General features: G+C 43.7%; 1 protein-coding gene across 3 annotated transcripts in view; it reads right to left on the bottom strand.

The window, feature by feature from the left end:
- DENND5B (DENN domain containing 5B) overlaps nt 1-14,498 on the bottom strand; it is a 200,546-nt gene that overhangs the window by 88,829 nt on the left and 97,219 nt on the right. The gene's annotated exons all lie outside the window — the stretch shown is intronic.

Here is a 14,498-nt window from a genome sequence, read left to right as displayed (position 1 = left end):
GCTGGGATGATCTAGTTGGGGATGGTCCTGCTTTGAGCAGGGGGTTGGACTAGATGACCTCCTGAGATCCCTCCTAATCCTAATTTTCTATGATTCTATGTTTTTTTCTACATTGTTTTTTAACTCAGCATTTTCCAAATCAGAGGTTGGCAACCTTTTAGGAGCGGAGGTCCAAAGGTGGGCTGCTACTTTCCCCTGCTGCTGAACTGCTGCTGACATCCCAGCTTTGCATGCTGGGAAAAATAAATAAATAAAATAAGTAAATAAGCAAACAGATGAATTAAATTTAAAAAATCATTTATCAGACTGGATCTACTCATGGGTCATACATTACAAACTCCTGTTCTGAAGTATAAATGCTTCTCCACAAGTCTGCATACTGAATAACATACCACAGGTTGATACTCTGAGCATACTGACAAAAACTTAGTCATTGTAACCAATACTTTACAAGGGTATAACAATCAAACAAGTCTGATAAATAAATGATTATTCCTTAGGAGAGACAAATCTCTGAATTAGTATTGTATTTTCTTCTCTGACTAACAGCTTTTACACCTAGTACATGTTCAGTCAAACCATTGGAGTTGACTAAAATGTTAGAGAACAGCTTTTACAAGTGTGATATGGATCATTAGAGCTATGTAAAATGAACATGCTAGAAAGTAAAAATTAGTATTTCGCTCTAAACTCAGTGGCACATCTAGATGAGCATAGTATCCCAAGCCACAATTACAAAAACTGTCCATCAGTCTGTTATTTTTTGACCTACAACATTCATACACATGTGCAGTATGTGATAAAGGCATAAGTGCCCTATGTGCTTATGACAGAACCAGTTCATATACTATCAAGAGGGAATTTTGCCAAGTGGTCAAGGAAATAAATCACCCAACTCCCAATAACCGATTAGCCTTTTGAAAAAAAATCCATTTTATGTAAGTTTTGATTAATTGATAGCTACTATTGATCTATCAGTATAGGTATTGATATATCTAGTATGACTTTCAGATACCTTAAGTTAAGCAGGGTCTAGTTCTTGGAACTTGGATGACAGCTTTCATTTAAAGCCTACAGCTGCTGCAGGAAGCATCTATCGTTCATATATATACCAGGAATTCCACAGTCGAGGATAGTTGTCATCCGTGACTGCTTTATTTTTGGGTCTGAAGATGTCCGATGAAGCCGATCTGGGATCAACAGACTCTGGTACAACTTGGGCACATGTTTCTGCATGCTCTGGATTCTTGAATTGATCTGCAACACACAGCTCCTGCTTTTCTATCCCCTGTTGTCATCATAAAGTTTCTAAGTACTGAGATCCTTGCAGCAGACTCTTCCTGCATTTGAGATGGTCCTGGGTGATAGACTCCCATGAGTTGATGTCACTGTTAAATTTTTTCAAGCTGGCCTTAAAGATATCCTTGAAGCACCTTCTCTCACCTCCTCTTCAGTATACACCTTGACTGATCTGGGAGAATTAAGCTTGCTTCAGGAGATCAGTGGAGTTGATGTTGGATGATCATCACCTTAATGCTTGTGGTGTTTGCTTGTGAGAGGACACTAACATCGGTGTGTCTATCTATCCACTGGATTCAAAGGATCTTCTGTAGGCAGCACTGGTGGTACTTCTCCAACAACTTGAGATGTCTCTTGTATGATGTTCACATCTCTGCTCTGTCTGGTAAAGGTGGGGATCACAACTGCTTGATAAACCATAAGTTTGGTTTTGGATCTGGCGTCACAATGTTCAAAGCACCTGTTTCCTCAGGCGTCCAAAGGCTGCACTTGCACAATTTGAGATGATGTTGGATTTTTTTGATGTCAGGCTTCAATGTTTCCTGATAGAGAATCCAAGTGTCTCTTCACAGGCACTAATGACAGTGGAGTAGAAGGTACCTTAAATGCTGCCAATATTCTCCCATTGCTGTTGATTGGAATTTGCCAGTTTTTCATTGAGACATTGGTGAAAGAGGTCTTGCTTGATTGGCAACTTGAATCCTTTGACATTGCTTCTGCTGCAGCCACTATATGGGAGCCAATTTGAGTGACATAACCGAGAGGAGTCAGTGATTGGTCCAGCAATCGTCAGCTCCTAGCGTAGCTTAGCTAATGCAGACATCTTTGCGATTCCAGGCACAAACGATAATGTAGTCAATCAGGTGCCAGTGCTGAGATTGCAGGTGTTGCTGTGATGTCTTGTGCTTGTTTTTCTGGTGGAACAGGGTGTTGGTGCTGGCAAGTCCATGTTCTGCATATTTGGTCAAGAGGAAGATGCTGCTGGAGTTGACTTTTCCCACTACTTCTTCACTGATGGTTCTGGCCCAGATGCTCAAGTCCCTTCCAACCCTGGCATTGTAATTGCCGAGCACAATAATTCTGGTGTTTCAGAGGGAGACAGACAAGATTTGGTCAAGCTTTGTGTAGAATTCCTCCTTGGTTTCATTGGTGGCATCAAAAGTTGGAGCATAAATTTTCCCTCCTGAAAAGCTACATGTATTCTTTGATGGTGCTGTGATATGGTGAGTACAGGTCATTACTATAAGCTTGCCCAGCCCCCACCCACTGGTCTAAGTCCTCAATGACAGACCAGGTGGAAAATGTTAGACTCTAAATGACTGCAAAGGCGGATGAAGGCCGCAGTAGAACAAGATCTCCAATTGTCTTGGCTTCTTTGCTGCTGGACCAAGGTCCTGTTCTGTCAAGAACTGTGTGGAAGCTTATGTGCAGCAGCTCCTCTGTGATAAAAGAAGTCATGCACAGGTGTCTTCCATAAAACTGGCTTTCCCAGCACATTTTTCAAGTCCTTTGGTGACCAGCTACTGATGATGGGAGCAGGATTCTAATAGTTCATGAATAGGAGCTTCCAGACTGTCACAAAGGTGGCAGTTACAAGACAGTAATCTAGTACTTGAACAAGGCAGGAGTACAATTGGGCAATGGTAACTAACTGAGCAACCCTCTTCAGGACCTGATCTGCTCTGCTCACCCCACATAGGGAAGGTGGTAGAAAAGGTACCCTAAACGGTCTGCCTACCTTTTTCTGACTAGACACGTACATACACACATATACATACATACACATATACATGTCCAGTGGGATCATAGTTTCATAGTAGCTAGGGTCAGGAGGGACCTGAGCAGATCACCTAGCCTGACCCCCCGCCACGGGCAGGAATGAGTGCTGGGTCCACAGGACCCCAGACAGGTGATCATCCAACCTCCTCTTGAATTCGCCCAAGGTAGGGGTGAGGACCACTTCCCTGGGAAGTTTGTTCCAGATTTTGGCCACCCTAACTGTAAAATATTGCCTTCTGATCTCTAACCTAAACCTGTTCTCCATCAGCTTATTACCATTGTTCCTTGTAACCCCAGGTGGTGCTGGGGAAAAAAGGGCTCTACCTATTTGCTGTTGATCTCCCCTGATGACCAGCTACCAGGTCCCCTCTCAGCCTCCTCTTGAAGCTAAATAGGTTCAGGTCCCTCAGTCTCTCCTCATAGGGCCTGTCCTACTGCCCTCTCCCAACAAGGTGGCCCTCCTCTGAACCCTCTCCAAGCTGGCCACATCTCTTTTGAAGTACAGCGCTCAGTACTGGACGCAGTACTCCAACTGCGGCCTGACCAAAGTTGCATAAAGGGGGAGTATCACCTCTCTGGACTGGCTTGAGATACACCTTTAGATGCATGACAAGGTATGGCTGGTCTTGCTGGCTGCAGTCTGGCATTGACGGCTCATGTTCATCTTGGAGTCAATAATGACTCCAAGATCCCTTTGCGCCTCTGTGCTTTCAAGAAGGGAACTCCCCAGCCTGTATGTATGCTATGGATTCCTTCTCCCAAGGTACAGCACCCTGCATTTGTATACGTTGAACCCCATCCTATTCTCATCGGCCCACTTTTGCAGTCTGTCTAAATCTAGTTACAGCCTCTCTCTCCCTTCAAGTGTGTCTACCTCGCCCCACATTTTAGTATCATCAGCAAACTTGGACAGCGTGCTTTCCACCCCCTCGTCCAAGTCACTGATGAAGATGTTAAACAGTGCAGGCCCGAGGACCGAGCCCTGGGGTACCCCACTGCTCACATCTTGCCAGGTTAAGTACAACCTGTCCGCCACTACACTCTGGGTGCGCCCCATCAGCCAATTTTTGACCCATCCAACTGTGCAGGCATCAATGCCACAGTCGTTTGATTTATTAATGAGGATGGGGTGAGGGACAGTGTCAAAGGCCTTCTTAAAGTCCAGAAAGACTATGTCCATGGCAACACCATCTTCCAAGGATTTAGTTGCTTGGTAATAAAAGGCAATCAGGTTGGTCAGGCAGGACCTGCCTTTGATGAACCCATGCTGATTGCCCCTGAGCATGATCTCCCCTGCAGGTCCCCCACAGATGTGCTCCTTGATGATTCTCTCCAAGACCTTCCTAAGCACCGAGGTGAGGCTTCCAGGCCTATAGTTACTTGGGTCCTCCTTCTTCCCCTTCTTGAAAACTGGGACCACATTAGCCAGTTTCCAATCCCCCAGCACCTGACCAGATGACCACAAATGCTCATACAGCTGGGCCAAGGGCTCCGCAATGACCCCTGCCAGCTCCCTCAACATCCTTGGGTGGAGGGCATCTGGACCTGCAGATTTAAAAATGTCTAGCCCTTCCAGAAGATCCCTAACTACATCTGTGCTGACTGAAGGCCTGACAGAGCTATCCCCAAGATAGTCCCTACCTCTGGTAGGTGGGATATCCCAGTCCCTGTTCAGGAAAACAGAGGCAAAGAAACTGTTAAAAATATTGGCTTTCTTGTCTGGCGTAGCCACAAGATTACTGTTTGCATCTTACAGGGGCCCTACATTGCCTGGTGCCCTCTTCTTGCTCCCAATGTACTTGAAAAAGGACTTTTTGTTGTCCTTAATCCTGGACACTAGCCTGAGTTCCATCTCTGCCTTGGCCTTCCTAACAGCCCTCCTACACTCACGGGCCAAGGAAGAGTACTCCTCCTTGGTGATAGCTACTCCCTTCCACTGGTTGTACGCCCCGCTTTTAGTCCTCAGGCATTCCCAAATGCCTTTGCTGAGCCAAGGGGGTTTCTGAGCACTCTTACCCCCCTTGCTTCTCTTTATTGTCTTTACTGTGGTTCAAAACAACAAGACACACAATCAATTTTGCAACCTGGAACATAAGGATCCTCATAGATCATTCTAATCGTGAATGCCCAGACTGCATCATATTGCAATTGTGGCTCAAGAATTCAGGTGACAATACTGGCATTGCTGCACTAAGTGAGACCCAGCAAGTGGGAGATGGACAGCTCAAAGGATATGAAGGTGGCTATACCCTCTTCGGGATGGTAAACAGGAAAGATAACACCAACTTCACAGAGTTGGCTTTGCTATTAAGAATAAACTCATAAACCAACTCATTGAATTCCTGATTGAAACTGAGCACTTCATGGCCAGGGATCCTGGCTTTCTGTTTAAAATAAAATAAAAATAAAAAAAATAGCAAATTCTCTGAGTAAAACCCCCCAAATTTGCATTTTTCCATGATTAAAATGAAGCTCCACTACACATACATATATACACACATACATACACACACGTACACACACATACACACACGTACACACACACATATATAGGAAGGCACAACTCTGTGCCACCATTCCCGCTGCTGCTGGGTGGGCAGGGAGCACCTCAGCATGGCAGTATAGGGCTTGTAGCAGTGGCACCAAGCTTCTCTGCCACACCGGGTCCTGTCCGCTGGGCCACAGATGCATATGGGGGGAGGGCATCAGGATGGGAAGCCCTGCCCTGGCAGCAGCCCCAGCCCTGCCCAATTTCCTCCCTCCCTCACTATGGAGACCTCAGTACTGCCCACACCCCTGCCCAACTTACCTGTGGGGAGCTGTGGGAGCTGCTCTCCAGGCTGCCTGATGGCCATGTGCCCCCCTGCCTGACCGCTCTCCACCCACTCTCCGCTAGCCCCTTGCAGGCTGCAACTATGCCAGCCTGCAAGGGGAAACCCACTGTTTCCCACATTTTTTTTTTTAAAGGAGAAAAGAGAAAAATCAAGATATTTCTCCTTAAAAAGTAGACAATCTGGGTTTTACTGTGTTTTTCTGAGGCAAACAGAAAACCTGGATCCCTGCTCATGACTGTTTTAAATTGGCAGGGAGCCAATTTACCACTGCCATTAGTGTGTATGTGCCATGGAGCGATTCTCTCTCTCCAGAGTCAGTACTTCAGTAGACTGGTGACTTTGTGGAGCTAGAGGTACAATTTTAGGGATCAGACAAAACACAGGCAACCTGTTTGTTATGTTCTACCCTGGAAAAGGCTATACTACAACAAGAAAGGTTAGAGGCCAAGAACACATAACATACATGGAAAGAATTAGGATTATTTAGTCTGGAGAAAAGATTGAAGGGAGGGGTGAATTGACAACACCTTTCAAATACAAATTATGACAATCATTATCTGGGTCCACAGGAAATGGGACAAGTAACTGGTTTAAGTTGCAGCAGGGATTTAAGCTGCAGCAGGTTAGAAGCCGGGAAGAACTTTTTTAACTACAAAGCCTTGAACTAGACTGCCCACAGGAGCTATGGAACTGGAAAGGTTTTGAGTGCAGATTAAAGAAACTGGGAATGATTTAGGCAGGGAATATTCTTATCTTGAGATAGGAGAGATAGACCAGCTGACCACCTAAGATCCCCTCAAGCTGGTTTCCTGTGATTCAGTGATTTATTAGCAAGTGAAACAATTTAGATGTGGCATCATGACTGTGATATGGTATCAATGTAACAATGACAGCAAAGCAGAAAACCTATATTTTACGTGAGTTCAGAAATAATTTTCCTTTCCCTAGAAATATTATCAAGCTTTCTGAACATCTAAATAGCCAAAACTAAGATTGAGCCTCTGAAACTATGAGTCAAATGCACCCTATGGGAGAACATCTGGTATCAATATTTATGAAGGCATTTCTTCCCGTTTTCTCCTATTTGGCAAACGGTTAATAGAAAAATCTCTTCCACTTCAGTAAATTTCCATTTTTATGATTTATCTAATGTCACAGGCTGCCACCAACAGTTCAGCATAATTTAGTTTATGAATAGCAGTCACCTTAGGAATTAAATTCACAGGAAAACTCAAATTGTCCCATTACTGACATGGTTAAGCCATCCAGAGCAGCGCCAAAGTCCATGACAAGCTCACAAATGGTGATATCTGCTGGCTTAGGATACAACTATCAGTACAGTATTTTTCCTGTGACTAATAGAAAGTGACAGAATACTTCCCTCTAGTGAAGTTGGTGATTGTATTTTTTATTTATTTTTTTGCCAATCAGATGGGCAGGCAAAAAGTGCAGTGCTATGGTGAGTGTGAAGTCTGTGCTCTTCTTACAAATGCTGAACAAATTATCTTAGTTCCTATTATGTTATCCAGGCACTAGAGGGTGTGTTTGTGGAGACAGGAGAATTTCCTCAGCAGTGTTACTAAGAAAAACATGTTTGCCTTGATCACCTTTGGCTTTCATCATATTCAGTGATTACAGTATCTGCAAATTCAATGAGCCTGAGAAACAGAAATTCTGATTTTTTAATAGAAAAATAGCAAGGGAAGACAGTTTTGTATCTTCCTCTGTGCTTTGTGTAATGCTATATTATTGTCACATGCAACATGCAATAATGGACAACTGTCACACCACTTTTCCTAATTAATTTAAAATCTCATTTCCTGAAATGCAGAGATTGTCAGTCTGAAAAACTGGGCACACTTGTTTTTAAAAACCATGAACAATAATTTTTTTTTTTAATGGCTCCTTAAATTATTCTCCCATTTATTGTTTTCTTCTTTTAAAAGGTCTTATGGCTGTTGGGATCATGGACTATATTTAATATTGACATTCAACGTCATAAAAGCAGCATAAATTCTAGTGTTGTACTTATTTATGAGGAACACTATGTAAATAAGCTAAACCTACTAATGTAATGAGCAATGCGAGTGCAAAGGTAAATATTTTAGGCAAGTGTTTGACATAAAAAGCTTTTACAAATATCGAGTCACAATTAAGTAATTTTATTCTCTAAAAATAGATGGATTTTGCTAAAATGATATCTTTTGGTACACTAACAGAATCTGTATCTGAGATTGCCAAGCCTTCATGGAAAATGACACATTAAAATAGGGCCACAACTAGAAAACTGAACATTGAAATGACTTTTACAGCATAATTATGCACGCATAGTGATTTATATTATAATTTCAAGATTGAAATATGTTTGCATTTTTAATCTTTCAGGGGCAATTATCCAAGTCCTTTGGAAAAAAAAAACAACTTGGGAAATGCTCAAAATTATAATGAATAGAAACAGCTTAAGCTGTAAGAAGTTTATCTTTGTCTCGTCCACATGTTCTCTCTCCTGTTTAAATCCCTTGGAAGGCAGGCATTCACAAAATGGATTGCCAAGGTTTCCACAGAGCCCACAATTTAATTCATCTCTGTCCAGCAGGGATCTCGCTCCAGTAGCATTTTGTTACTGATCCTTGGGAAATTGTTGCAGCTATCACAGAACATTATTAACTTGGAAACTGTTGGAAGCCCATGTATTCATGATGCTATTAATTCTGTAGTCACATGGGAAAGTTACAATTTCAATAGAGAGGAGAAAAAAGTCTTGAGGAAAAGTTATTCAATTTCTTAGATTTAATAAAAATAAGCATGTTTCCAAATAAGAAGCATGTAGAAGGCATTAGATAAAATATAAGTGTTGGGTTATGTGCTTTACAAATTGTTTCTACACTAGTAGTTAGAGGGAGTTTAGTTTGGTTTGCCAATTCCCCCAATTTCATTTCAAGCCTTTTACTATTTGGTACAAATTCTTAAAATCTCAACTCCTAAAGCCATGGGGATATCAGAGCTTTCAGTTTTACAAAATGAATCTCCTAACAGTCATGGGTGTGGAAGACAATGTAACTCAGAAGAATCCAAAAGTTTAAAATTAAACGTAAATGAAAGAAACAACAAAATTGAAATCTCATGGTGTGGGAATTTTTGAATGCTTTTGAGTTGGCAGCACCATGAAGCATGAATTCCAACATCCAAATAACTTCTACCTGCGTGAGTGGGCATTTCTTTGTCTTGATGGCTATACAAATCTGGGAAGAGTAAAATGTCATTGTTGCAACTTGGTACTTTCATGTTGAGTTTAAGACTAGGTTCAGAGGTGCAGCCTGACAACTAACCAGCTGGCTCCCAAAATGACTAGGTTGATGTGCCAAGCCTCAGCTCTTTGAACTGTCACATTCTATGTCCAATTAAATGTAATGTTCTGCTAAGGAACAAACAAACCTTTAGTACACGGCTACTTTTTCTTTAACAGACATGCCTATGCTCCCATTTAGGTTATGGGAGCTTTTCAATTGGAAGGACAGTATTACATAAGAAAATGAGTTTAGGACTGAGCAGATCCAACCCCAAATCATAATGGGGACCTGTACACACCACCCGCTTTAATCCTCATTAAATAAAACATGTTTATAAAATATAAACTTGTTTATTTTGGAGCGTTGCATCTGTGTTTACATGCACTAGGCTTTCGAATGAATTAACCCGGGTCCCTGGCTGGTGCCGCAGGAAAGCGGGATGGTCCAGCACTGCCACCTTCCCAGCCTGGGGTCCTCCAACCACCCCATGCCTGTGCTCTGCCACACAGCTGTGGAAGCAGGGAGCCAGAAAATCACACAAGAAAAAAAAAGAAGTGGAAGCAATTTGAAAGCAAAAGGATTCAAAGGGGTGAACTACAAAAAAGTTGCAGTGCCATCTGGAAGACAAAGAGACTCCTTATACATCTCTGAGTGCATTTATGTTTGCATGCAATGAATCCATGGATGCGACACTTTAATTCCCAGTCAAACTAAATTATGTTCACGGAGTTTTAGTTTAATGCACAAGAAAGACTTTTAAAGGTTGGGAAATCTCGCTTGTGCAAACAGAATTGCAGCGCATGAAAGGGCAAAAATTGTGGTGTGTACATGAGTCCTATATACCTTTGTGCAAGTCACTTAACTCCTGCAAATGCCACAAGTTATAATGGTATTATGTTGCTCTACCCAGGTGGACAGGTAAGTAATAAAGGTTAGAGATCATCTGTAAAATGTGATGAAAATGGCATCTAATATTAGCACTCATTAAAACTAGCCAATGTGTAAACAGCCACATGCTGCAGCTACCCCACCTTGGCAGTATCATGATATACCAGTCTTTGGGGTCTATAAAGGCTCATAACTAGCACACAAACATTAAGTGGTCAGCCTTGAGCCTTCCCTGGGTTGTCATTAATACTTGTACTCTCTTTGCTTAAAAGACTTCCTGTACTAGAACTGCTGATACTAAAGAAAAATTTGCATAAGATATTTGCTCTGGTAACAGGAAGTTGAAACCAACAGTTCCTAAATCAACCACGATGGGCAATCCAGTCCAGGGACATAAGAAGCAATGAGGTTGGAAATAGCCATCAGCTATCTGATGCCATAAATTTTGATGGTGACAAACCAAAAGTATAGATCTCTGTAACCTTTGTCACAGCACAAATGCCTCTGCTTGTAGCTGAAACAGAAGGTAGTAATAGGTTTCTTTTGTGGCAGACGTCTATTTGCTTTATGACAGGACAGCACAGGCAGCCTGGAACTGCTCACACCTCTCCAGCCACCTCTTAAGGGGCTCAGTCTTGCAGGGTTTGAGAATTTCTGTGCAGAAAATTGGGCCCCTGAAGCTCCATGAGTCCTTCCCCTGCTTTTCTCTTTTGCAGAGATATGCCCCTGGTAAATTCCCTGCAAAAAGCCCTAATGTTTTTCACCATCACATTTTCGTTTGGTAATAATCCAATTAATACAAACAACTACAATTAATAAACCTAAAGATAAAAAGGGCGGGGCCCTTTGTTTTCTAGTGGACGCTAATTGTATTGGATAGCACTCTCTATGAAAATCTGTTTAAGTTTCTCAGCAGTTCCTGAGAATGCTACATAATATCAGCTAAAAGTAACAGTAACTCACTCTCACCCACATACATTTCTTCAGTTGGTGCTTGAGGTTAACAATTAAAAGGTGGCAGCAAAGCCATAATCAAAGAGACAACAAGGAGCTATAATAAGGATATAGGAAAGAGAGACGGGGAAAAGACTGGATCCAGTCATACACTGATGAAATTCTTGGTCCCAGCCAAAATAAAGAGCCTAAATCAGTGGTTCTCAACCCGTGGGCCGCATGCGGCCCAATCAGCACAGCCTTGCGGCTCATGTGACATTCCTGTTAGAAATAAAAGTAAAGATATTTGACAGCATAGAAATGAGAGGTATTCCCAAAGATCAATTTCTATTGCGTTACTGTCAGATTTTTTAAACATTTTTTAAATGGATACCCAGGAAGTAAGTTGTGGGGGTTCAGCCCACAACACACTGAGAGTTGCAAGTATGGCCCACTAAGGCAAATAGATTGAGAACCACTGGTTTAAATATACCCACAACCACCTTTATTTATTTATTCCATATCCTATCCAACTTCCATATCCTTCCAACTATCCTACCTGACTCAAGAAGTCTATGGGCCAACGAGAGGCAAAGTGCTGCTCGACCTGGTACTGGCTACGGGGGACGACCTAATCGGCGACCTAGTGATCGATGGGAAGCTGGGTGACAGCGACCACGAGCTGATCACCTTCACCATCTGCCGTAAAGCTGGCAAGTCAGTCAGTAACACAGAAGTCCTTGACTTCAGAAAAGCCGACTTTGACAAGCTCAAGAGGCTAGTCAGTCAGGCCCTCAGGGACCATGACCCCAGGGAGATGGGAGTTCAAGAAGAGTGGTTGCTTCTCAAGGAAGCAATCCTCAATGCACAAGCTAAATCTATCCCAACACGGAGGAAAGGCAGCAAGAAGGCACAGCAACCCCCCTGGCTCTCCAGGGACCTAGCGGACCTCCTGTGGCTAAAAAGGAAAGCCTACAAAGGATGGAGGACGGGATTCACCTCCAAGGAGGATTACTCCGCGCTGGTCCGGTCCTGCAGGGAGCAAACCAGGAAAGCCAAGGCTGCAACTGAACTCCAACTAGCTTCAGGCATCAAGGACAACAAAAAGTCCTTTTTCAGATATGTGGGGAGCCGGAGGAAAAGCAAGGGAAATGTTGGACCCCTGCTAAACCAGATGGGGCAACTGACAACTGACGCCCAGGAAAAAGCCAACCTATTAAATAGGTACTTTGCGTCAGTCTTTCATCAGTCCCATGGGACACCCATGCCTGCTATGGGACAGGGAAATCTGGGTGATGGGGATCCCCTACCCTCCATCAATGCTGACCTCGTGAAGGAACACCTTGAGAAGCTGGATACCTTCAAGTCAGCTGGCCCTGACAATCTGCACCCCAGGGTACTCAAGGAGCTGGCGAGCGTCATAGCCCAGCCCCTGGCATGGATCTTTGAAAACTCCTGGCGCTCTGGTGTAGTGCCCGAAGACTGGAAAAAGGCCAATGTGGTGCCGATCTTCAAAAAAGGGAGGAGAGTGGATCCGGCTAACTACAGGCCCATTAGCCTGACTTCTATCCTGGGGAAGATCCTAGAAAAGTTTATTAAGGAGGCCATCCTTGAGGGACTGGCCCAGGCTAACATTCTAAGGGATAGCCAGCATGGGTTTGTTGCGGGTAGGTCTTGTTTGACCAATCTCATTTCCTTCTATGACCAGGTGACCTATCACCTGGACAAGGGAGAAGAGGTTGATGTCATATATCTTGACTTCAAAAAAGCCTTTGATCTGGTATCCCATGATCACCTCTTGGCCAAACTGGCCAGTTGTGGCCTTGGCTCCACCACAATCCGCTGGCTGGGAAATTGGCTCCGTGGTCGGACCCAGAGGGTTGTGATTGATGGCAGTCACTCGTTGTGGTGCCCTGTGACCAGTGGGGTCCCTCAAGGCTCTGTCCTGGGACCCATACTGTTCAACTTCTTCATTAACGATGTGGACATTGGAGTCAGGAGTGGACTGGCCAAGTTCGCCAATGACACCAAACTTTGGGGCAAAGCATCCACGCCAGAGGACAGGCGGGTGATCCAGGCTGACCTGGACAAGCTCAGCAAATGGGCAGACGAGAACTTCATGGTGTTTAACACCGAAAAATGCAAGGTACTCCACCTTGGGAGGAAAAACCTGAAGCTTCCTTATAGGCTCAGCAGTGCTACGTTGGTTAGCACTACAGAAGAAAGAGACTTGGGGGTCATCATTGACCACAAGATGAACATGAGCCTCCAATGCGATGCTGCGGGTAGTAAAGCGACCAAAACGCTGGCTTGCATCCATAGATGCTTCTCGAGCAAATCCCGGGATGTCTTTCTCCCCTTGTACTCAGCCTTGGTGAGGCCGCAGCTGGAGTACTGCGTCCAGTTTTGGGCTCCACAATTCAAAAAGGATGTGGAGAAGCTTGAGAGAGTCCAGAGGAGAGCCACGCGCATGATCAGAGGTCAGGAAAACAGATCTTACGATGACAGGCTGAGAGCCATGGGACTCTTTAGCCTGGAAAAGCGTAGGCTCAGGGGTTATCTGATGGCCACCTATAAATTTATCAAGGGTGACCACCAGGATCTGGGGGAACATTTGTTCACCAGAGCGCCCCAAGGGATGACGAGGTCGAACGGTCACAAACTCCTGCAAGACCGTTTCAGGCTGGACATAAGGAAGAATTTCTTTACTGTCCGAGCCCCCAAGGTCTGGAACAGTCTGCCATTGGAGGTGGTTCAAGCACCTACATTGAATACCTTCAAGAGTAAATTGGATGCTTATCTTGCTGGGATCCTATGACCCCAGCTGACTTCCTGCCCTTTGGGCAGGGGGCTGGATTCGATGATCTCCCGAGGTCCCTTCCAGCCCTAATGTCTATGAAATCTATGAAATCCATATCCTTCCCTGACCCACAAAAATGTGGCCTAATTTTCCAGGATGCAGATGGTCTGCACCTCTCAATGTCTTCAAAGAAGAAACAAGCATTCTGCATCCCTAAAGACATGCATGCTGCCTATTACTTATGCTGTTCCAAGATCTGCCCCAACTCCTTTTTTCAAGATATGTTTTAGGCGCTTAGAGCCAGATTTACAGATTTAAGAGACAGTGGAAGCAGACAGTGCAACTTATAAGAGCCTCCAAATAATTCAACTGTTCTGCACTGTGCATTTGGTAAAGCATTTGCACTGCAGTACAGATCTCCAAATACTTAAATTTCCATTGAAGAATTCAGTAGGAATTAGAAAGTCATATGATATATATGGCTCTTAAGTCTGGCCCTTAGACAAATACCATGAACAAAAGAAACAATGAAAGTATGGGAATCAAAATCTTATAGCCCTCCAAGTGTGAACCAGGTGTTTTCCAAGCCTGTATCTGAAGGCTTGTAACCCAAGTTAAAAGAAAGTGTTCTGTTCTTGCCTGACAAGTCAGACTTCCAGAAACCTTAAAAAAACA

Source organism: Crocodylus siamensis, chromosome 4 (assembly GCF_052110815.1).
Source record: "Crocodylus siamensis isolate JL-2025a chromosome 4, ASM5211081v1, whole genome shotgun sequence".
In the NCBI taxonomy this organism is placed as follows: Eukaryota; Metazoa; Chordata; order Crocodylia; family Crocodylidae; genus Crocodylus; species Crocodylus siamensis.
The sequence above is the reverse complement of the archived record's forward strand: the minus strand, read 5'-3'. Positions and strand labels throughout refer to the sequence as shown.